Genomic DNA, 24,092 nt, shown 5'->3' on the forward strand with positions numbered 1-24,092 from the left:
GTCTGTGTCTGAGCGTGTCTGTGTCAGTGCGTGTCTGTGACAGTGCGTGTCTGTGACAGGGCGTGTCTGTGTCAGTGCGTGTCTGTGTCTGAGTGTGTCTGTGTCTGAGCGTGTCTGTGTCAGTGCGTGTCTGTGTCTGAGCGTGTCTGTGTCAGTGCGTGTCTGTGTCAGTGCGTGTCTGTGTCAGTGCGTGTCTGTGTCTGAGCGTGTCTGTGACAGGGCGTGTCTGTGTCAGTGCGTGTCTGTGACAGTGCGTGTCTGTGACAGTGCGTGTCTGTGTCAGTGCGTGTCTGTGTCAGTGCGTGTCTGTGACAGTGCGTGTCTGTGACAGGGCGTGTCTGTGTCAGTGCGTGTCTGTGTCTGAGCGTGTCTGTGTCTGAGCGTGTCTGTGTCAGTGCGTGTCTGTGACAGGGCGTGTCTGTGTCAGTGCGTGTCTGTGTCTGAGCGTGTCTGTGACAGGGCGTGTCTGTGTCAGTGCGTGTCTGTGTCAGTGCGTGTCTGTGTCTGAGCGTGTCTGTGACAGGGCGTGTCTGTGTCAGTGCGTGTCTGTGACAGGGCGTGTCTGTGTCAGTGCGTGTCTGTGTCTGAGCGTGTCTGTGTCAGTGCGTGTCTGTGACAGGGCGTGTCTGTGTCAGTGCGTGTCTGTGACAGGGCGTGTCTGTGTCAGTGCGTGTCTGTGTCTGAGCGTGTCTGTGTCAGTGCGTGTCTGTGTCAGTGCGTGTCTGTGTCTGAGCGTGTCTGTGACAGGGCGTGTCTGTGTCAGTGCGTGTCTGTGACAGGGCGTGTCTGTGTCAGTGCGTGTCTGTGTCTGAGCATGTCTGTGTCAGTGCGTGTCTGTGTCAGTGCGTGTCTGTGACAGTGCGTGTCTGTGACAGGGCGTGTCTGTGTCTGAGCGTGTCTGTGTCAGTGCGTGTCTGTGACAGGGCGTGTCTGTGTCAGTGCGTGTCTGTGTCTGAGCATGTCTGTGTCAGTGCGTGTCTGTGTCAGTGCGTGTCTGTGACAGTGCGTGTCTGTGACAGGGCGTGTCTGTGTCTGAGCGTGTCTGTGTCTGAGCGTGTCTGTGTCAGTGCGTGTCTGTGACAGGGCGTGTCTGTGTCAGTGCGTGTCTGTGTCTGAGCGTGTCTGTGTCTGTGCGTGTCTGTGACAGTGTGTGTCTGTGTCAGTGCGTGTCTGTGTCAGTGCGTGTCTGTGACAGTGCGTGTCTGTGACAGGGCGTGTCTGTGTCAGTGCGTGTCTGTGACAGTGCGTGTCTGTGACAGGGCGTGTCTGTGTCAGTGCGTGTCTGTGTCTGTGCGTGTCTGTGGCAGTGCGTGTCTGTGACAGGGTGTGTCTGTGACAGGGCGTGTCTGTCATTTTGTGACCATGTTCTAAGCACCCAGACAACTTTCCTTCACTAAAACCACCTCCCGACTCATTCTGAAGCCAGCGTGCTGTAATTTTCCGAATCGCTGTTGAGTTTTCTGGTTCGAGCTCTTGGAGAGTAATTTGTGGGCTGGTGATCCTTTGGACAGGCTGACATTCTGTGATTTCCCTCCAGACTGTTTGCGTTCTGGGATGCGGAACAGATAACTGCCCGGTAGCCTAGCAACGGCCGTTGAAAAGGGAACCGTGACGAGGCACTGCCCACAATGCCAGGCATGTTATTTACCATGCTTTGCGCTTGTTGGTGTGCAAGGGGACTAATTACCCGTGTTTCACACGGTTAGATTCTTTTATAGGCTCAGCAAGTGCACAAATCTCTCACACCTCGTCTTCCCCACACTCTCAATGTAATGTTAAACACTCAATGCTCCTCAACTGACCCAATTCATCAACCTCCAGCAGCTCCGGAGGGGAAGGATTTATATTTCTATTCATGTATTTGTTTAAATGCATTTATATAACGCCTTTCCTAACATCTCAAAGTGTGCTGCAGCCAGTGAAGCCCTTTCCAAGTTGTTGTCGTGCCGCCATTTTGGACACATCAAGATCCCATGAGCGATTGTTCAGGGAAATAACATGCATTCACTGAAAGGGGACTCAGAGATGGGGGAGGCGAGGGCCTAGTGATATTATTGTCAGACTATTAACCCAGAAACTCAGCTAATGTTCCGGGGGATCCGGGTTCGAATCCCGCCACGGCAGATGGTGGAATTTCAATTCAATTTTGAAAAAAAAAGTCTGTAGTTAAGAATCTGCTGATGACCATGAAACCTTTGTTCATTGTCGCAAAAATCCATCTCATTCACCCCAACCTCCGGACATCGCATGTGTGTGTGAATTTGTAAGAATGTATGAATATTTATATGAATGTATGTATGTGTGTGAGAAAGAGTATATATGTTTGTGTCTGAGGTGTGTGTGTGTGTGTGTGAGAGAGAGAGAGCGTGTTTGTGTAAATGTGTATGTGGGTGAGAGACAGAGAGTGTAAGCGTGTGTGTATGTTTGTGTGTGGAAGTGTGTGTGTGTGTTTGAGTGTGTGTGTGAGAGAGACTCTGAGTGTGTGCTTGTGTGAGAGAGAAACAGTGTGTATATGTGTGTATGAGAGAGACACTGAGTGTGTGTGTCTATGTATATGTGTGAGTGTGTGTCTATGTATATGTGTGTGTGTGTCTATGTGTGTGTGTGTCTATGTATATGTGTGAGTGTGTGTCTATGTGTGTGTGTGTCTATGTATATGTGTGAGTGTGTGTCTATGTATATGTGTGAGTGTGTGTCTATGTATATGTGTGTGCGTGTGTGTGAGAAAGGGAGAAACAGTGTGTATGTGTGTGTATGAGAGAGAGACTGAGTGTGTGTGTCTATGTATGTGAGTGTGTGTCTATGTATATATGTGTGTGTGTGTCTATGTATATGTGCGAGTGTGTGTCTATATATATGTGTGTGTGTGTCTATGTATATGTGTGTGTGTGTCTATGTATATGTGTGAGTGTGTGTGTGAGAGAGAAACAGTGTGTATGTGTGTGTATGAGAGAGAGACTGTGTGTCTATGTATGTGAGTGTGTGTCTATGTATATATATGTGCGTGTGTGTGTCCTTGTACGTGTGTGTGTGTCTATGTATAGGTGTGTGTCTGTGAGTGCAGACGGATGAACCAGCTGCCAGGTAACTCAGTGACAAACTCGCCTGTGAATAATGAATGAGATTCCAAGCACAGAATCTGTTGCAGAATCCGTCATTCCGGCCAGCAGGAAAGGTGCTGCTCGAGCTGCCCACAGCCACACTCAGACAAAGTGACACAGTGTGTCAGGTTCTGCTGTTTGAGGATTCATCCTTCTCTGGAAACTGCTGTCTGGGTCTCTGTCCCAGAGGTGTTAAAAGGCTGGAAACCCAGCACCACGCGAGTGTATTGCTTTCCTGCTGTTAACCGGCTTTGAAGAAGGGAGTTATGTCTATTGGACGTCTCAAGACGGGAGAATTTCACCCTGGGGCAGATGTGGGAGGCTGCATATGATTGAGATGAAGGCTTGAGGGAGGAAGATATGGAGAGACAAGTTAACATCAGAAGCACATGATGCTGACATATCACCACACGGTCGAATAATCGAGGCGTTCTGGAGGAAATTTCCGAGCAGCAAGATCCCAATATGTGTATCCAAACACTAAGTAAAGAGCAATGGTTCAATGAACTACAGTCTTGGGCAGGGTAGTGGGGCAAAATCCAGTACTGGGGCAAATCCAGGGTGTGCACGTAACGGAATGTCTAAGAAAGGGTTAAAACACGGGGTGCATTGTGACTGCGGGCAGACACACCCAGTTAACATCTCAGATTACCAACGCAGTTACTTTACAGGTAAGATCGCTTCAAGGCCTTGGCGAATAATGTAGGGTCGATGCCAATTAGCAAAGCTCCACTGAGTCTAGAGAAGCCATTGTTCTCAAAAGCTGGGGAGATGGGACGGTTATCACACCAACGCAAACCTATTTATCACACACATCGCTTTTGTATCACAAAACAGATAGATAGGGATAGCCGGCTAACGTGAAGTACCCAGGACAATAGGCCTGCCTAATGTGATCAACTATAACCAATTCAAGCCATTTGTATCAATGATGTCCTGTATTATAATACTCTGGACCCCAGAGAACAGTATAAATAATGTGTACAGCCTTTACATCTTCAGATTCAGCCTAGATACAGACTGGCCTTCACTGGGTCTGGGCTGATTCTCCCTCAGGCACGTGGAAATAAACCATTTCACTGAAGTTTGACTCAAAGACTCCTCTTTATTCCCTCCTACAGGCAGTTTAACTTGGGGAGAATAGACAAACACCATCAAAATCCTAAAGACATGACAAAATGGCAAGTTTATCCGTACTCTGGGGTGTTGTGATGAAACTGTGCCTTTAAGAAATGGACCATGTTTCTTGCCCAAGATCTGTTTTAGCAGTTTTAAAAAATTATCAGTGCTGCTGAGTCTGTAACCAGTTGCTGCAGCCTAATGAATGTTTGTTTTAATCTGAACTAATGCTGTTCTGTTGATTTTCATGATTTCCCCTGGGGTTTTGCAGAGCAGGGTTTGATTAGGGTTGCTTGGCAAGCTAGATCATGTCACAGGGTGGAGCTAGGCTTACGTGGAGAAATCAAGTTTTGTTGCTGTTTGAAAGCTGCAGACAGAAGGAGCCCTTTCTCTCTCTGGAGACCAGGAAAAGCCAGAGACGAGGGGTGGGATTCTCCAGCCACGCTCATCCCAAAACCGGAAAATCCTGTCTGAGGTCAACAGCCCTTTGCATGGTATACCCTCCCCCTGCCATGATTCTCGTGGTGGGTGGGATGGGAAAACTCCCCACCCCCCCCACCCCAGATTTATCGCTCTGAAGTTCTGCTGTTTGAGGATATATCCTTATTTGTAATCTTCTGTGTGGATCTCTGGCTCGAGATGTTAAAAGGCTGGAAATGTAGCAGCCATATGAACACATTGGTTTTTTTTGGTGCTAACTGGTTCTGAACTGGGAATTATAAGACCACAAGACATAGGAGCAGAATTAGGCCACTCGGCCCATCGGATCTGCTCTGCCATTCAATCATGGCTGATATTTTTCTCATCCCCATTCTCCTGACTTTTCCCCGTAACCCCTGATCCCCTTATTAATCAGGAACCTATCTATCTCTGTCTTAAAGACACTCAATGACCCGGCCTCCACAGCCTTCTGGGGCAAAGAGTTCCACAGATTCCCCACTCTCTGATTGAAGAAGTTCCTTCTCATCTTTGTGCTAAAGGATCATCCCTTTAGCCTGAGGTTGTGCCCTCTGGTTCTAGTTTTTCCTACTAATGGAAACATCCTCTCCACGTCCACTGTATCCAGGCCTTGCAGTATCCTGTAAGTTTCAGTAAGATCCCCCCCTCATCCATCTAAACTCCAATGAGTACAGACCCAGAGTCCTCAGCCATTCCTTATACGACAAGCTCTTCATTCCAGGGATCATTCTTGTGAACCTTCTCTGGACCCTTTCCAAGGCCAGGGCATCCTTCCTTAGATATGGGGTCCAAAACTGCTCATCATATTCCAAATGGGGTCTGACCAGAGCCTGATACAGCCTCAGAAGTACATCCCTACTCTTGTATTCAAGCCCTCTCAACATTGTTTATGGGGGGATACTGTTAACTACTGGTTAAATTGGCTCAGAACCCTCTTAATGTTAACATGCAGGTCAGTCGGCAGTTAGGAAGGCAAATGCAATGTTAGCACTCATGTCGAGAGGGCTTGAATACAAGAGCAGGGTTGTACTTCTGAGGCTGCATAAGGCTCTGGTCAGACCCCATTTGGAATATGATGAGCAGTTTTGGGCCCCAGACCTAAGGGAGGATGTTCTGATCTTGGAGGAGGTCCAAGAAGATTCACAAGAACAATAAGAATGAAGGGTTTGTCATATGAAGAAAGGTTGAGGACTCTGGAACTATATTCGATGAATGAGGTTTAGAAGGATAGGGGGCGATCTAATTGAAACTTACAGAATACTGAGAGGCCTTGATAGGGTGGACATGGAGAGGATGTTTCCACTAGTGGGAGAGGTTAGAACCCAAGAGCACAACCTCAGAGTCAAGGGACGCTCCTTTAAAACTGAGATGAGGAGGAATTTCTTCAGCCAGACGTTGGTGAATCTGTGGAACTCTTTGCCACAGAAGGTTACGGAGACCAGGTCATTGAGTGTCTTTAAGACAGAAATAGATAGGTTCTTGATCAATAAGGGGATCAAAGGTTGTGGGGAGAAAGCAGGAGAATGGGGATGAGAGTCATATCAGCCATGATCAAATGGTGGAACAGACTTGATAGGATGAATGGTCTAATTTTACTCCTCTATCTTATTATCTTATACAGATAACTAGCTCTTAAACATTGTTGTGTTTAAGTATTTTAGCTGGTAAAGGTTAAGCTAGTTCTTTTTGTTATATTCCAACTGTAATCTTTAATAAAGTTGTTTGGATAAAAGCTCCCTAGTGGGTCACTTGATTCATACCTGGAATAAAATTTTGCGCCCACCCTAATGCCAAAATCAAAGGGAGGTGTTGGGACGTAGGCGAATTTCTCACCTTGAAGTTACTGATCTCGTCGCTAACAGTGTAGCTCATAGTCAAGTCTTTTGAAAAGAATTTTCTGGAGATCTCTTCAAAGAAGACACCAGGCGGTTGACACAAATGCCCAATTTCCACGGCTGCCTCCCTGGGACGAATGTAAATTCAATTAGAAGGGAGGCGATAAAAGAAAGACAGGATTTGCAATTCCACGGCAGCCTTTCATGGTCTAAAGAAGCAGTTCAGAGCCAGTCGGGCACTTTTGAAGTTTCCTTGCTGTGGGGAAACTGGAAATTTCAAAAACACATGTTCAAAATGGAAAGCCGGGCTCAGATGAGGAGCCCGTGTATCAGGGGAAATTAAAGCACTGACGTCTTTCTCTAAAATAAACCAGGAAGCGACGTCTGATCATCCTTTCTCCACTTGCATCAACCTGCCCGCAGGAAATGCAATAATTGGCCGCCATCAGTCAGCTAACAAATCACAAGAAGTTTATTACTATTTCTTTTATTCCTTCGTGGGACATGGATGTCGCTGGCTGGGCCAGCATTTATTGCTCATTCCTAGTTGCCCCTTAGAGGGCAGTTGAGAGTCAACCATATTACTGACCGGAGTCACAGGTAGGCCAGACCGGGGTAAGGATGGCAGATTTCCTTCCGTAAAGGGACATAGGTGAACCAGGTGGGTTTTTCTGACAATCATAGAATCCCCACAATACAGAAGGAGGTTATTCGGCCCATCGAGTCTATACTAACCAACCATTCGGCCCATTGAGTCTGTACTGACCACATCCCACCAAGCCCTGTTTCTGTAGCCCCACACATCTGCCCTGCTAATCCCCCTGACACTAGGGACAATTTAGCGTGGCCAATCAACTTAACCCGCACATCTTTGAACTATGGGAGAAAACCGGAGCACCTGGAGGAAATCCGTGCAGACATGGGGAGAATGTGCAACCTGCGCACAGATAGTGACCAGAGGCCAGAATTGATTTGAGTTGATTTATTATTGTCACATGTATTAACATACAGTGAAAAGTATTGTTTCTTGCACACTATCATTCATAGAGAAGGAAAGGAGAGAGTGCAGAATGTAGTGTTACAGTCATAGCTCAGGTGTAGAGAAAGATCAACTTAATGCAAGGTAGATCCATTCAAAAGTCTGACAGCAGCAGGGAAGAAGCTGTTCTTGAGTCGGTTGGTACGTGATCTCAGACTTTTGTATCCTTTTCCCGACGGAAGAAGGTGGAAGAGAGAATGTCTGGTGTGCGTGGGGTCCTTAATTATGCTGGCTGCTTTTCCCAAGGCAGCAGGAAGTGTAGACCGAGTCAATGGATGGGAGGTTGGTTTGTGTGATGGACTGGGCTACGTTCAAGACCTTTTGTAGTTCCTTGCGGTCTTGGGCAGAGCAGGAGCCCATACCGAGCTGTGATACAACCAGGAAGAATGCTTTCTGTGGTGCATCTGTAAAAGTTGGTGAGAGTCGTAGCTGACATGCCAAATTTCCTTCGTCTTCTGAGAAAGTAGAGGCATTGAACGCGGGTCCCTGGCGCTGTTCTTAAATAAACGTTCCTCTACTTACAAAATTGGCGTGCCGATAGGACACAGAGGGTGATGGTAGAGGGTAGCCCCTCACACAGGAAGCTGTGACCAGCAGTGTGCAGCAGGGGTCGGTGCTGGGCCTGCTGTTGTTTGTCATTTATGCAGATGATTTAGATGAGAAAATGGGAGGCATGGTTAGTAAGTTAGCAGATGACATTGTGGTGGGTGCAGACTCGATGGGCCAAATGGCCTCCTTCTGTACTGTAGGGATTCTTTGATCTTTGACACCAAAATTGGTGGACAGTGAAGATTATCTGAGACTACAATGGGATCTTGATCAACTGGGTCAGTGGGTCGAGGAATGTAAAGGAGAAGGGTAGGCCACTAAGCCTGCCTGAAGCATTGCCAACTCCCCCTTCCATTCGGCCCCTCGCTCTGCCACCCCTAGGCATGGGGCAGCTATACTATCCCTGATGCTGCAGAAGAACCTGCCTCCAACAATCTAACAATCAGCCTCAATAGGCACTTGATGACGTCAGCTGGCTACTTGACATGTGCAGGTGGGTAGCCCTGTCCCCAACTGCCCCCCCAGCTCCCCAACCCGCCCAAGCCCACCCCTTTCCAGGAAAGTTGGCGAGTGGCAGAGTTGAGCCAAGGAATTGGCACCCTGATTGAAAATTCCTCACCCACCTGCCTCCTGCTCCCAAAGGTTAGTCAGGTCAGAAATCCACAAGGATCTTTCCAGAAGATATGGGAGCAGAATTATGCCATTCGGCCCATCTAGTCTGTCTGTTAAGTTTCTCAACCCCACTCTCCCGCCATTTCCCATCCTTACCAATCAAGAACCTATCTGTCTCTGTCTTAAATACGCTCAATGACTTGGCCTCCTCTGTGACGATGAATTCCACAGATTCACTGCCCTCTGGCTAAAAAAAGTTCTTCTCATCCCAGTTCTGAAGGGTTGTCCCTTTCCTCTTTGGCAGCCAATGGCTATTGGCAATCTCCAAGGCGTCCTTTAAGACACACAACACAGAATCTCTCAGCAGAATCTGACAGCCAAGTTCCGCACACACGAGGATGGCCTCAACTGGGATCTTGGGTTCATGTCACATTACATGTAACCCTCACCATTCAGCTTGGGGCTTGCAAAATCTGACTAACTGCCCTGGCTTGAGACAATCCATACCTCTTTAATCCGTGATTAACCCTCTCCCTACTTGCACTGTCTGTACCTGTAAAGACTTGATTACCTGAAAAGACTCGCATTCCAACCATTATCATGTAATTGTGTCTCTGTCTGTATATGCCGTGTTTGTGAACCCACCTGTCCACCCACCTGATGAAGGAGCAGTGCTCCGAAAGCTCGTGATTCCAAATAAACCTGTTGGACTTTAAACTGGTGCTGTGAAACTTCTTACTGTGCCTGGTGCCTCGGAAGGAACTCTTCAAATGCAGACAGTAAAAATATAGCAATATTTACTCTAACTTATAAATCAAAGAAAGTGTTTAACAAAGAAACATTATTACTCCAAACTTGGAGCCTCGCCCTGGGCCATTCCCATCTAACCTACAATTCCAAACAGGTTATTATTTATAGTGAGTCACAAGTTCATAGAAATCATAGAATTTCTACAGTGCAGAAGGAGGCCATTCAGCCCATTGAGTCTGCACTGACCACAATCCCATCCAGGCCCTATTCCTGTAACCCTACATATTTACCCTGCTAATCTCCCTGATACTAGGGTTTATTTATTATGGCCAATTAACCCAACTTGAACATCTTTGGACTGAAGGAGGAAACCAGAGCACCCAGAGGAAACCCACGCAGACATGGGGAGAATGTGCAAACTCCACACAGACAGCGACCCGAGGCTGGAATTGAACCCGGGTCCCTGGCTCTGTGAGGCAGCAGTGCTAACCACTGTGCCAACGTGCCACCCCTTGTTTATAGCGAGTTAGCTGGCTAGCTGACCATCACATCAATCTGTCATTGGTTCCATGGTTCACTGGGTCAGCTGACCCTTATAGTTTGTTAACATTGGCCACATTACATCCAATGTAAAGTTATCACTGATACATTCTTACTGTGCCCACCCCAGTCCAACACCGGCAGGATCAGACTGGGCATCATCTTGTCCGACCCTGGCACAGGCATTGACCACCAAGGAAGACCAGGTCCTCATCACTCCAGAGGTGCAAAGAATTCATGAATACCTTTGCCAACAGTTAGCTTGGAACCTTCAAAACTGTTTCATAGGAAGCTTCGAGTTTTCTCCCCTATCTCCCGCTGTGCCTCGACATCTGTTCCTGCACAATTTTCACTTCTAAAGCTTTGGAGCTTTTTTTCCCTTCCCCCATTAAAGACACCATATAAATGAAGACTATTGTCGGTGCTGACATTACTTATTAAGTCATAACGAGCGTAATTAGGTAGAATGACAGGCGCAATGGAGATAAAATCTTACACAAAGAAGTGCAATGTGAAATTCTTCTGGTCGGGTGAAGGATCACATGCAAATTAAACAATTGGGACAACTTTAATGGTCCTACAAGTACAGGGCCCTGGGGGTGTAAGAAGACAAATACTTGAAGGTAGAGGGACTGGTTGGAAAGCCTGTTGCACATGTGTATGGGGTCATTAGCTTTATAGAGTAGAATTCTTACAGAAGCACCTAGAAAGCATTCTTTTCAGATGTGTCACAGCTTGGTATGGGCTCCTGCTCTGAGCAAGATGGCAAGGAACTACAAATTGTCCCTTTGTGTCCAAAGATGTATAGGTTAGGTGGGTTGGCCATGCTAAATTGGCACTTACTCTCCAAAGATGTGCAGGTTAGGTGGATTGACCATGCTAAATTGTCCCTTAGTGTCCAAAGATGTACAGGTTAGGTGGATTGGCCATGCTAAATTGCCCCTTTGTGTCAAAGATGTGCAGGTTAAGTGGATTGGCCATGCTAAATTGCCCCTTAGTGTCCAGCGATTTTTAGGTTAGGTGGATTCACCATGCTACATTGCCCCTTAGTGTCCAAAGATTTGCGGGTAAGGTGGATTGGCCATGCTACATTGCCCCTTAGTGTCCAATGATATGTAGGTTAGGTGGATTGACCATGTTAAATGTGCAGAGCGATGGGGATAGGGCAGGAATGGATGGGCAAACCTGGGTGGGGATGCTCTTTTAGAGTTTCAGTGCAGACCTGATGGGCTGAATGGCCTCTTTCTGCATTTTAAGAATTCTATGATTCTTAATTTGTTCTTTTGCTTTTTGTATCAGTGACATGGGATGCCCAGATATTTTTACCTTATTAATGCGGGCTTCCTTCTGTTAGTTCCACGTACTGGGGAAGGCCCTCAGCTGCAATGGAACAATGAGGAAGCTCATTGGTGCATCGACTGCCAGCGTGCACGCAACTACCCACTCTATTTTTGTTTCTGGAGCCCATGCCAGCAATGGGCTAAATGGCCTCCTTCTGTGCCATAGTGTCTGTCTGATTGCACATGGAGCAATCCAAAGATGTGTAGTTTGTGGGGACTAGTGGGGTAAATACATGGGGTTATGGGGATACAATCTGGGAAAAGTGACCTGTCAGAGGGTCGGTGCAGACTCGATGGGCCGATTAGCCTCCTGCTGCCCTGTAGGGATTCTATGATTTTGATTATGGAATGCTAGCTTTAAATGTTTTGGGGGCAACAGTTTAATGGTGTGCTCCGTGCGCAATACGCTGGCCAATGATTTTTCATGGCCCCTTTTAGCCCTCCTTACTCCTTGCTTAAGTTTCTTTCTACTTTCTTTAATCCTCTTAAATCTGCACATTTTTGGACACTAAGGGGCAATTTATCATGGCCAATCCACCTAACCTGCACACCTCTGGAGTGTGGGAGGAAATCGGAGCACTTAAAGGAAACATGCAAACTCTACCCAGTCATCTGAAGCTGGATTTGAAACAGGTCCCTGGCGCTGTGAGGCAGCAGTGCTACCACCGTGCCAACCGTGCCACCCATGTATGTCAATCTCATCAATGCCAGCTGCCAGATTCAGCAGAAAGTGACTCTCAATCCATCCGCTGTAAAAAAAAGTGTCATTTAATTAGAACTCAAAACAAATCAAAGACAGGCAATTAAAGAGGAGATATCTTTTCATCTCAAGGTGTTGTGACATTTGTCAAAATAGAGTCAACCCCAAGTCACTGCTGGCTCTGGGTGGTATTATTTTATTCAATTCAGCTGGCAAATTGGTTTGTACACAAGTCAACTTCAGCTCAGGTAGCATACAGCCACAAGTGCCTCGTTGTACTCTTCCCGCTTTTAACCTGCTCCATAAACTCAAACGTCTTCACGGTTTGTTAGTATCATAAGTGGGCTTACGTTAACACTGCGATGAAGTTACTGTGAAAATCCCCTAGTCGCCACACTCCGGCACCTGTTCGGGTACACTAAGGGAGAATTTGGCACGGCCAATCCACCTAACCAGCACGTCTTTCGGACTGTGGGAGGAAACTGGAGCACCCGGAGGAAACCCACACAGACACGGTGGGGGGAAAAACATACAGACTCCGCATAGACCCAAGCTGGGAATCGAACCCGGGTCCCTGGTGTTGTGAGGCAGCAGTGCTAACCACTGTGCCGCCTGGAATAGCGCCAAAATGAATTCAGAGGTGAAGATAATGGTGTACCATCTCAAGAGTTGGCACAATTACAGGAATCTTGACTGGAATACTGTGTACAGTTCTGGGTGCCACACTATTTGATTTGCTTTATTATTGTCACATGTATTGGGATACAGTGAAGAGTATTGTTTCTTGTGTGCTACACAGACAAAGTATACCATTCATAGAGTACATAGGAGAGAAGGAAAGTAAATGGTGCAGAATGTAGTGTTACAGTCATAGCTAGGGTGTAGAGAAAGATCAGCTTAATATAAGGTAAGTCTATTTAAAAGTCTGATGGCAGCAGATGTTCTTGAGCTGGTTGGTACGTGACCTCAGAGTTTTATATCTATTTCCCGACAGAAGAAGAGAGAATGCCCAGGGTGCGTGGGGTCCTTGCTGGCTGTTTTGTCAAGGCAGTGGGAAGTGTAGACTTCAATGGATGGGAGACTGGTTTGTGTGATGGATTGGGCGACGTTCACAACCCTTTGTAGTTCCTTGCCATCTAGGGCAGAGCAGGAGCCATACCAAGCTGTGATACATCCAGAAAGGATACTTTCTGTGGTGCATCTGTAATAATTGGTGACAGTCATAGCCATATAACTGTAAGAAGGATGTGAATGCTTGGGAGAGAGAGAGCAGAAGAGGTTTACAAGAATGGTTTCAGGGATGAGAAACTCACTGATGAGGATAGATTGGAGAGGTTGGGATCTCCTTGGAAGGCAGGCTAAGAGGAGATTTGATAGAGATGTTCAAAATTATGAGGGGACTGGACAGAGCAGAGAAGGAAAAACTGCTCCTGCTTGTAAAAGAATTGAGATTGGGGCAGCATGGTGGCACAGTGGTTAGCACTGCTGCCTCACAGCACCATGGACCCAGCTTAAAATCTGTCTTTGGATATCTGTGTGGAGTTTGCACATTCTCCCTGTGATGGTGGGGGACCTCTGGGTGCTCCACTTTCCTGCCAGTCCAAAGACATGCAAAGATTGACCATGTTAAATTGCCCCTTCGTGTCCCAAGATGTATAGGTTAGGGGAATTAGTGGGGTCGTTTGGATATCACTACCTCAGAACGTGATGGAGAGGGTCACTGAATATTTTTAAGCTGGGGGTAGATTGTTGGACAAGGGAATCGATGGTCATTGGGAGGTGGATGGGGAATGAGGAACTCAACACAAGCAGTTCAGCCATAACCTCATTGAATGGCAGAACAGGCTTGAGGGGCCAAATGGCCCAGATGGCTCAGATTCTGTTCATTGGCTGGCCAATGTCCTTAACCGCATTGGGTACCTTATATTGTTTCTGGCAGATGTGATCAAAATGTTCTTGAAAATCTGTTCTGAAATGTCCAAATGGCGAGGAATACTGTGGCAAGTAACTCATCTCCTTACTCCCCAAAATCTGTCCACCATCTACGAGGCACAAGTCAGGATGGGTGCGGCTCCAACAACACTCAAGAAGCTCAACACCATCCAGGACAAAGCAACCCACTCGATTGGCACCCCTTCCACGAATCTCCACTCCCTCCGCAAGTGACGCTCAGTAGCAGCAGTGTGTACCATCTACAAGATACACTGCAGCAATTTCACCAAAGATCCTTAGACAGCACCTTTCAAACCCATGACTACTTCCATCTAGAAGGACACGGTGGCGGCACAGTGTTTAGCATTGCTGCCTCACAGTGCCCAGGACCCAGGATCGATTCCCAGCTTGGATCACTGTCTGTGTGGAGTCTGCACATTCTCGTCGTGTCTGTGTAAGTTTCCCACAGTCCAAAAGACGCGCTGGTTAGGTGTGTCGGCAATGCTAAATTCTCCCTCAGTGTACCCGAGCAGGTGCCGGAGCGTGGCGACTAGGGGATTTTCACAGTAACTTCATTGCAGTGTTAATGTAAGCCTACTTGTGGCACTAATAAATAAACTTTAAGGACAAGGGCAGCAGGTACCTGGGAACACCAGCAACTGCAACTTCCTCTCCAAGGCTCTCAACACCCTGACTTGGAAATATATCGGCCGTTACTTTGCAGTTGCTGGGTCAAAATCTTGGAATCCCCTCCCTAACGGCATTGTGGGTCAACCCACACCACGTGGACTGCAGCAGTGCAAGAAGGCAGCTCACCCACCACCTTCTCAAGGGGCAATGAGGGATGGACAATAAATGCTGGCCTGGCCAATGATGCCCATGTCCCACGAATGAATAAAACAAGTTGAATGGGTGAAATCAGAATCTTGCTGTCCGTGAGTATGCAGTCATAGCTGGCACATTAATCTCCATTGTCCAAACAATATTTTAAGATTCTTGGCATCCTTTTCTCCCAGGGTCACGGAATAAGAATAAGCAGCACATTTTTACCTGTAATAACTTCAGATTTACATTGTAGCATGACAAGTTGTCATATTCTGCAAACATTGATATATGTCAATGGACCCGGGAATTATTCATTAGATGTTATGAGCATTTTTGAATTCTTTGGCACATAAATACAACATCACACCACATTCTTCATCGTTAGATACGCTTCCCCCTGTTGGACGGCAAGCTGGCACAATGGGTAGCACTGCTGCCTCACAGCGCCAGGGACCCAGGTCCAACTCCATGCCACTGACTGTGTGGAGTCCACATGTTCTCCCCGTGCTCCGGTGTCCTCCCACAGTCCGAAAGACGCGCTGGTTAGGTGCGTCGGCCATGCTAAATTCTCCCTCAGTGTACCCGAACAGGCACCGGGGTGTGGCGACTAGGAGGATTTCCACAGTTACTTCATTGCAATGTTAACGTAAGCTTACGTGTGACATAAGAACTAGGGGCAGGACTAGGCCTTTTGGTCACTCGAGCCTGCTCCGCCATTCAATAAGATCATGGCTGATCTTATCGTGGACTCAGCTCCACTTACCCGCCCGCTCAGCATAACCCTTAATTCCTTCACTGTTCAAAAGTGCGATAGCCTGATCTTGGGTTTGGACATAGCTCGGCACAACATTGAGGGCTGAAGGGCCTGTACTTTTCTATGTTTCTATAAAAATCTATCTATCCTTGCCTTAAAAACATTCAATGAGGTAGCCTCAACTGCTTCACTGGGCAGAGAATTCCACACATTCACAACCCTTTGTGTGAAGAAGTTCCTCCTCAACTCAGTCCTAAATCTGCTCCCCCTTATTTTGAGGCCATGCCCCCTAGTTCTAGTTTCACCTGCCAGTGGAAACAACTTCCCTGCTTCGATCTTATCTATTCCCTTCATAATCTTGTATGTTTCTATAAGATCCCCCCCTCATTCTTCTGAATTCCAATGAGTATAGTCCCAGTGTATTCAGTTTGTCATCATAAGCCAACCCTCTCAACTCCGGGATCAACCTAGTGAATCGCCTCAGCACAGACAAGAGGGCGCGAAACGCGTTACTGTCCATGGTGGACTCTGGAGCGCAGTTTCACTCAGGCTGGCCAATTCATAGAAATCATCATAGAAACCCTACGGACAGTGACCTAAGCCGGGAATCGAACCTGGATCCCTGGCGCTGTGAGGTAGCAGTGCTAACCAGAGGAGCCCATCTGGTGAAGAACAACCAATCCCTTGGGTTGTTTATCAGAAGGAAGCCATGCCCAATGGAACCGTAGGGTGGCATGTATCACCAATCACAGAAACAGCCATGAGGGGTAGTAGAATCATAGATTACCCCAGCAGAGAATTGGCTGCGTTTGCTCATTGTGTCTGTGCCAACCCTTTGAAAGAAATGTCTAGTTTAGCCCTGTACCATCGCCTTCACCCCCCAAAATCTGTGTCCTAATCTTACAATCCCTACAGTGCAGAAGGAGGCCATTTGGTCCATTGAGCCTGCACCGACCACAATCCCACCCAGGCCCTATCCCCTGTAACCCCAAATATTACCCTCCTGACACTAGGGTCAATTTCGCACGGCCAATCAACCTATCCTGCACATCTTTGGACTGTGGGAGGAAACCGGAGCACCCGGAGGAAACCCCCGCAGACACGGGGAGAATGTGCAAACTCCATACACACACAGTGACCTGGATTTGAACCCTGGTCCCTGGTGCTGTGAGGCAGCTAACCACCCATGTGCCTCCTTCAAGAAAAATGGGGGTTTTGCCCAAATCATGCGTGGAGCTCATTGCAGTCATTCAGATCCACTGAGCAGTCAACTCCAAGGTGACAGATTGTCACGCACAGACAGAAGGCAAGCCTTCCTTCTCAAGTCTGCTGCTTACAAACTCCCAAACTCAGGGTTGAAGTAAAATATTGCTTCCTACTTATTCCCCAGTGCCCTTTTGCTGATAAGCATTCAGCAAGCCAAGGTGTGTATGAGCAAAATAATCCCAGCAATGAAGAAAAAGCTAATGACTATCCCAGAGAGTGTCATTAATCTTCTCGATTGTTTCCATGAACGAGGCCTCTTCCACCCTTAGTGCTCTCTCCCACTTAACTGATCTCAACCTTGCCTTAGTACATCGCTCAAACCCCGTCTCTCTTTAGAAGGGTCCCTTTGCCCCTTGAACCAATGGCCCCGGGTATCATAAATCATCATGGAGTTTTAACTCCCCCATTAAGCAAGTGGACCCTCGTTCAATAGGGAAGGAACAGTGGGTGGGTGTTTAAAACCAGTCTGGCCCCCTTCAACCCGTCATGATGTGGAGATACTGGTGTTGGACTGGGGTAAACACACTAAGAAGTCTCACAACACCAGGTTAAAGTCCAACAGGTTTATTTCGTAGCAAAAGCCACTAGCTTTCGGAGCGCTGCTCCTTCATCAGGTAAGTGGGAGTTCTGTTCACAAACAGGGCATATAAAGACACAAACTCAATTTACAAAACAACGGTTGGAATGTGAGTCTTTACAGGTAATCAAGTCTTAAAAGTACAGGCAATGTGAGTGGAGAGAGTGTTAAGAGCAGGTTAAAGAGATGTGTATTGTCTCTAGACAGGACAGTTAGTGAGATGTTGCAAGCCCAGGCAAGTTGTGGGGGTTACAGATATTGTGACACGAACCCGACCTGGCAGTCGATAGAATCCGGGGTTACTTGTACTCTGTTGCAGTTGAATGGTGCTCAACTATGTATGGTAGCACAGCAGTTAGCAATGCTGCTTTATGGCTGCAGGGATCTGGGTTCGATTCCCGGCTTGGGTCACTGACTGTGTGGAGTCTGCACGTTCTCCCCGTGTCTGCGTGGGTTTCCTCCAGGTGCCCTGGATCTCTCCCACACTCCAAAGATGTGTATGTTAGGTGGATTGGCCAAGCTAAATTGCCCCTTAGTGTCCAAAGATGTGTAGGCTAGGTGGATTAGCCTTGCAAAATTGTCCCTTAGTGTCCAAAGATGTGTAGGTTAGGTGGATTGGCCATGCTAAATTGCCCCTTAGTGTCCAAAGATGTGTAGGTTAGGTGGATTGACCATGCTAAATTGTCCCTTAGTGTCCAAAGATGTGTAGGTTAGGTGGATTGGCCATGCTAAATTGCCCCTTAGTGTCCAAAGATGTGTAGGTTAGGTGAATTGACCATGCTAAATTGCCCCTTAGTGTCCAAAGATGTGTAGGTTAGATGCTAAATTCTTCCTCAGTGTACACAAACAGGTACCAGAGTGTGGCGACTAGCGGATTTTCACAGTAACTTGATTGTCGTGCCAATATAAACCTACTTGTGACTAATAAACAAACTTTAACTCAAACTCTAAATTAACAGGTTGATTGGTGATGGAATTACACATCTCGCTAAGACCCATTAAACCCTTCTCTTCAAAGCTCTCCTTGGTGACTTATCATAACAGTTATGGGAGAGGTGATGGCCTAGTGGTACTAGCGCTCAGCTAGCAACCCAGAAACTCAGCTAATGTTCTGGGGACCCGGGTTCGAATCCTGCCGCAGCAGGTGGTGGATATTGGAATTCAAAAATAACTATCTGGAATTAAGAAACTACTGACGACCATGAAACCATTGTAGGGAAAAATAACTCACCTGGTTCACTAATGCACTTTAGGGAAGGAAATCTGCCGTCCTTACCCAGTCTGGCCTACATGTGACTTCAGAGCCACAGCAATGTGGTTGACTCTCAGATGATCCCTAAGGGTATTGACGGATGGATGATAAATGCTGGCCTAGCCAACGGCGCCCATGTCCTACGAATGAATTAAAAGCTAAACAGGGCCGCAACATTGTGCAGAGAGAAATCTCACTCGCTCTCCTTTCTGACAGGATGTCTTTTAGGAGTTAGGCCCATCTTCCCTCAAGGCCTGAGTAGACGTGGTCAAGGCCTAGTCTGAAATTAAGTCAAGCGGGGAAGTTAGGCCCCAGGCTCGATTCCCTCTCTCTCTCTCTGTGCTGAATTAGCCACTCTCAGGAGAAGTAACAACTACAATTGGCATTACCTGGGTTAGGAGAGGACAGATCTTGCTTTTCTATCATACCCTTGGCAACCGTAAGACATCCCAATTTTTGTCACAGCTACTGGTGGGGGTGGGGGGGGGAGTTTTTCCTCCTGCCCGCCCCGGGAATTGTAGTGTGTGGTGGACGGTGGGGGTGGGGGCAGAGGTTGGTGGGATTTTCCAATTTTGAGGCGAATTTGGCCCGAAAATCCCACCTGCTGCTTTTGGGAAATTTTATGCTCCCTCTCCCGAGGTGGATTCTGACACAGACTCTGGAATGTATTTCTTTTTATACGGAAGAAGGGAAGTGAAATCTTTGTTCAATTCTGCACACATCTGAGGTCAGGGTTGGGATTTCTGGGACGCTCCCTAAACTCCGCCTTCAAGAAGGTGGCTCGGTAGCACAGTGGTTAGCACTGCTGCTTCACAGCTCCAGGGACCTGGGTTCGATTCCTGGCTCGGGTCACTGTCCCTGTGGAGTTTGCACATTCTCCCCGTGTCTGCGTGGGTTTCCTCCGGGTGCTCCGGTTTCCTCCCACAATCCAAAGATGTGCGGGTTAGGTTGATTGGCCGTGCTAAAAATTGCCCCTTAGTATCCTGAGATGCATTGGTTAGAGGGATTAGTGGGTAAATATGTAGACATATGGTGTAGGGCCTGGGTGGGATTGTGGTCAGTGCAGACTCGATGGGCCGAATGGCCTCTTTCTGCACTGTAGGTTTTCTATGATTCTTCTTCTAAGAAGGATTCACCGAGATAGCCCAATGTGTTGCTTATGATGGAACGCAAAGCTTTCTGCTGCTCAGATGTGAATGAGTGGCTGTGAATGAGAATAAACCAAGGCAGCAGTGAGCTATTTAAATAAAACAAGCCATGGGGCTATGTTAGGGAACTACATTAATACTTCCTCTCTCATTTTGCATATCTTGCCTCTCGTAAGGCTGATCTCTGACAGATCTTGACACTAATAGCTTTATTCATCATATTTCCACACTCAGAGGAACAAGGCTAACACGCTGCAAATTTCCAATGAACCCCATAGTTCCAACTGGAAAGATGTGGAGGGCAGCCAATGGATGTCCATTTGACCAATATCACGATGTGAAGGAGAACTCTTTCTGATCGGTTGGTGGCTGGAATTCTGAGCATGGGGGCTCCAGCAAGTTTGTTTGGCACTCCATTCATTTCCCGAAAGCTGCATCACCCACCCCCACTGGCCCAACTCCACACGTGCGCAGAATTATAGAATCCTGACAGTGTAGCAGGAGGCCATTTGGCCCATCAGGTCTACGCCGACAATAATCCCACCCAGACCCTATTCCCATAACTCCACATATTTATCCAACTAATCCCCCGACACTGAGGCGTAATTTAGCATGGTCAATCCACCTGACCTACACATCCTCGGACACGAAGAGGCAATTTAGCATGGCCAATCCACCTAACCTAGACATCTTTGAACACTCAGAGGAAATTTAGCATGGCCAATCCACCTAACCTAGACATCTTAGAACATTAAGGGGCAGTTTAGCATGGCCAATCCACCCTAACCTGCACATCCTTGAACACTAAGGGGCAATTTATCATGGCCAATCCACCTAACCTACACATCTTTGGGCATTAGGGGAGAATTTAGCATGGCCAATCCACCTAACCTACACATCTTTGGACACTAAGGGGCAATTTAGGATGGCCATTCCACCTAACCTACACATCTATGGACACTAAGTGCCAATTTAGCACGGCCAATCCACCTAACCTACACATCTTTGGACTGTGGGAGGAAACCGGAGCACCCGGAAGAAACACGTGGACATTGGGGGAATGTGCAAACTGTGCACAGACGGACACCCAAGGCTAGAACCTGAATCCCTGGCGCTGAGAGGCAGCAATGCCAACCCATGTGCCACCTTGCCGAGTTGTCTTTTCCAGTACATTCCGTTTTGACCTGCACGTCCGCAGTGAATGTAATTTGACTGAAGAACAGTTTGAGCCTCAGTGTGACTGGAATAAAACCCCTGACACAGCTCATTGGTGACGAACGAGCCATTGGGGTTTGGCAGAGGGTGCAGTGCCACTCTGCTCCCCCCCCACTCCACCCCACTCCACCTACAAGGAAGAAGCGGGAGGAGCGGGGAGGAAAGACACAGGGCAAATTAGAAGCAGACTTTGACAAAACACGCTTGGCTACAAATCTACCGTAATCAATCTGACTCTCCGAAAAATATTAGCAGCAGCCTCCTCTGATGGAAGGATAGGGCAGCAAATAGCTTTCACTCTCTATCAAAATAAACCATTTCGAATCCTGGGCAAAAAAAAAATCCAATTTCAGGAACATTTACAGGAAGAGATAAGGACTGGGGATAACAATGTACAAGCATTGAAATATGTCAGTCTCTCAATTCATCTGATTGCAATTTTCCTCGGGGGCCAGGTGGTTCCATTTGTCTGAATGCTGCTCTTTCATCCCTGGGGATTCAGTTCCCAATCTGTCAGGGACAGATGGATGAAAGCTCTGTCTCCCCCCCCACACCGCCACGCTCCCCCCCCACTCCCCGCCTCAGTCTGACGCCTGCCGGGGCCCTCGGAATGGGAAGAGTCTCAATCGGGCTGGCTGGAAATCAGTCCCATTCCATTCAGTCAAGGAGGAAGGCAATTCTTGTTGATTATTGGTGTTGTAATAATCCCCCCACCAACCCTGCTGAGTGAATCCCTCAATTCTGGTGCCTACCGCACCCCCCCAAACCCCTCTCACCCACCGCCCCACTCCTACTCCCCTAACCTCCCCCCTGCCTCACCCACACCTCCTACCCCCAACCCCCCACCTCATCCTCCACCCCCCACCTCCTACCCCCCACCTCAACCCCCACTCCCACCTCCTCCCCCCTAACCCCTGCCTCACCTCTTGCCCCCACCTCCTAACCTCCTGCCTCATCCCCTACCTCCATCACCTAACCAACACCCCCCCCTCACCCCCCACCACCCCCACCTCCTACCCCCACCTCAACGCCCACTCCCATCTCCTACCCCCAACCCCCTGCCTCACCCCCTACCCCCACCTCCTACCCCCTAACCCCCTGCCTCACCCCCTACCCCCATCTCCTACCCCCTAACCCCCTGCCTCACCCCCTACCCCCATCTCCTACCCCCTAACCCCCTGCCTCACCCCCTACCCCCATCTCCTACCCCCTAACCCCCTGCCTCACTCCCTACCCCCACCTCCTACCCCCTAACCCCCTGCCTCACCCCCTATCCCCACCTCCTACCCCATAACCCTCCACCTCAACCCCAACCCCCACCTCCGACCCCCCCCAACCATCGACCTCACCCCCCCCAAGCCTTACCTTCCACCCCTGACACCCCACCACCCCCACCTGCCCAAACTCCTGCCACACAATCCACTCCCACCTCTTACCCTCCTAACCCCTTGCCTCACCCCCCACCTCCCACCCTCAACCCCTCCACCTCACCCCCCCCACCTCCTACTCCCACAAGCCCCTACCCCCACCTTCTACCCCAACCGCAAACCTCACCCTCCCACCTCCTTCCCCCAACCCCACGCCTCACCCCCTCACCTCCAACCTCCTACCTCCCTAACCCCCCACCTCACCCCCTAACCCTTGCTTCCCCTAACTTCCCGCCTCACCCCCTCATCCTCACCCCCTACCCCCTAACCCCCTACCTTACCACCCACGTTCCCCCCCCTGCCCCTCAACCTCACCCCCCCACCGCCCACCTCATAGTCCCTAACCCCTGCCCCACCCCCACCTCCTACCCCCACCACCCCACCTTCACCCCATACCTCCACTCCTCCAACACTCACCCCCCCACCCTCCCCCACCTTCACCCCCCCACCTCTACCCTCCTAACCGCCCCCATCTCAACTCCCCTCCACCTTCCCACCCTTCTACTCACCCACCTCACCCTCCATCCCCCCACCCTCCACTCTTCACCCCACCACCCCTCCAATCTCCCCCACAACCCCCAACCGCCTTGTGATGACTTCCGCCAGACTAATGAGGTTGTTTCGAACTACCCAATGAGACTTGGGGTATTATCCAAGAACCACCTTTTAATTTGATGTTTTGAAGTTTCCTTTCCACTTTGATTTTTGGCTCGGGCTGTTCCCTCTCCTTTCGGGGAGCTGCCCCTTTTAATTTGTCCCCAAGCAAAATGATTTTATCTAATTTGTTGGGAACCAGAAATGAGATACCTGATGAATCCTAATTGATGGTGAAATCAGGGAGTAAAATGCTCCCTATTTAAAGCAGGTATGTCAGACTCCCAGCCTGCATATCAGCAGCTGGAGAGCTGGCTGTGTACAGATGTATGGTGCAAATAAAGTAACTTGGTGATGGGGCATTCACTTCTGTGGAGTTATTACATCCCCAGAGCCCGGGGCACAATTTCAAAATAAGGGGGAAGCCAGTTAGGACTGTCTTGAGGAGAGATTTTTTCATACAGAGGGCTGTAAATCTTTGGGATTCTCTACTCCAGAGGGCTGTGGAAGCTCGGTCACTGAGTATGTTTAAAGCACAGATTGATAGATTTCTGACTAACAATAACAGAAAGGGTTATGGGGATAATGGGTGTAAAAGGCATTAAAGTGTCCAATCAGTCATGGTCGCACTGAAGGATAGAATAGGTTCGACGGGCTGAATGGCCTACATCTGTTCTTATGATCATAAAATCTATAGAATCCCGACAGTGCAGAAGAAGGCCATTCGGCCCATCAAGCTTGCACTGACAACAATTCTATCCAGGCCTAACCCCGCAACGCCACACATTTACCGGCTAATCCCACTGACATTAAGGAGCAATTTAGCATGGCCAATCTACCTAACCTGTGCATCTTTGGCCATTAAGGGGCAATTTAGCATGGACAATCCACCTAACCTGCACATCTTTGGCCATTAAGGGGCAATTTAGCATGGCCAATCTAACCTAACCTGCACATCTTTGGCCATTAAGGGGCAATTTAGCATGGCCAATCTACCTAACCTGCACATCTTTGGCCATTAAGGGGCAATTTAGCATGGACAATCCACCTAACCTGTG

This window comes from Carcharhinus amblyrhynchos, chromosome 35 (genome assembly GCF_965287045.1).
Source record: "Carcharhinus amblyrhynchos chromosome 35, sCarAmb.v2.hapA, whole genome shotgun sequence".
NCBI classification, from domain to species: Eukaryota; Metazoa; Chordata; class Chondrichthyes; order Carcharhiniformes; family Carcharhinidae; genus Carcharhinus; species Carcharhinus amblyrhynchos.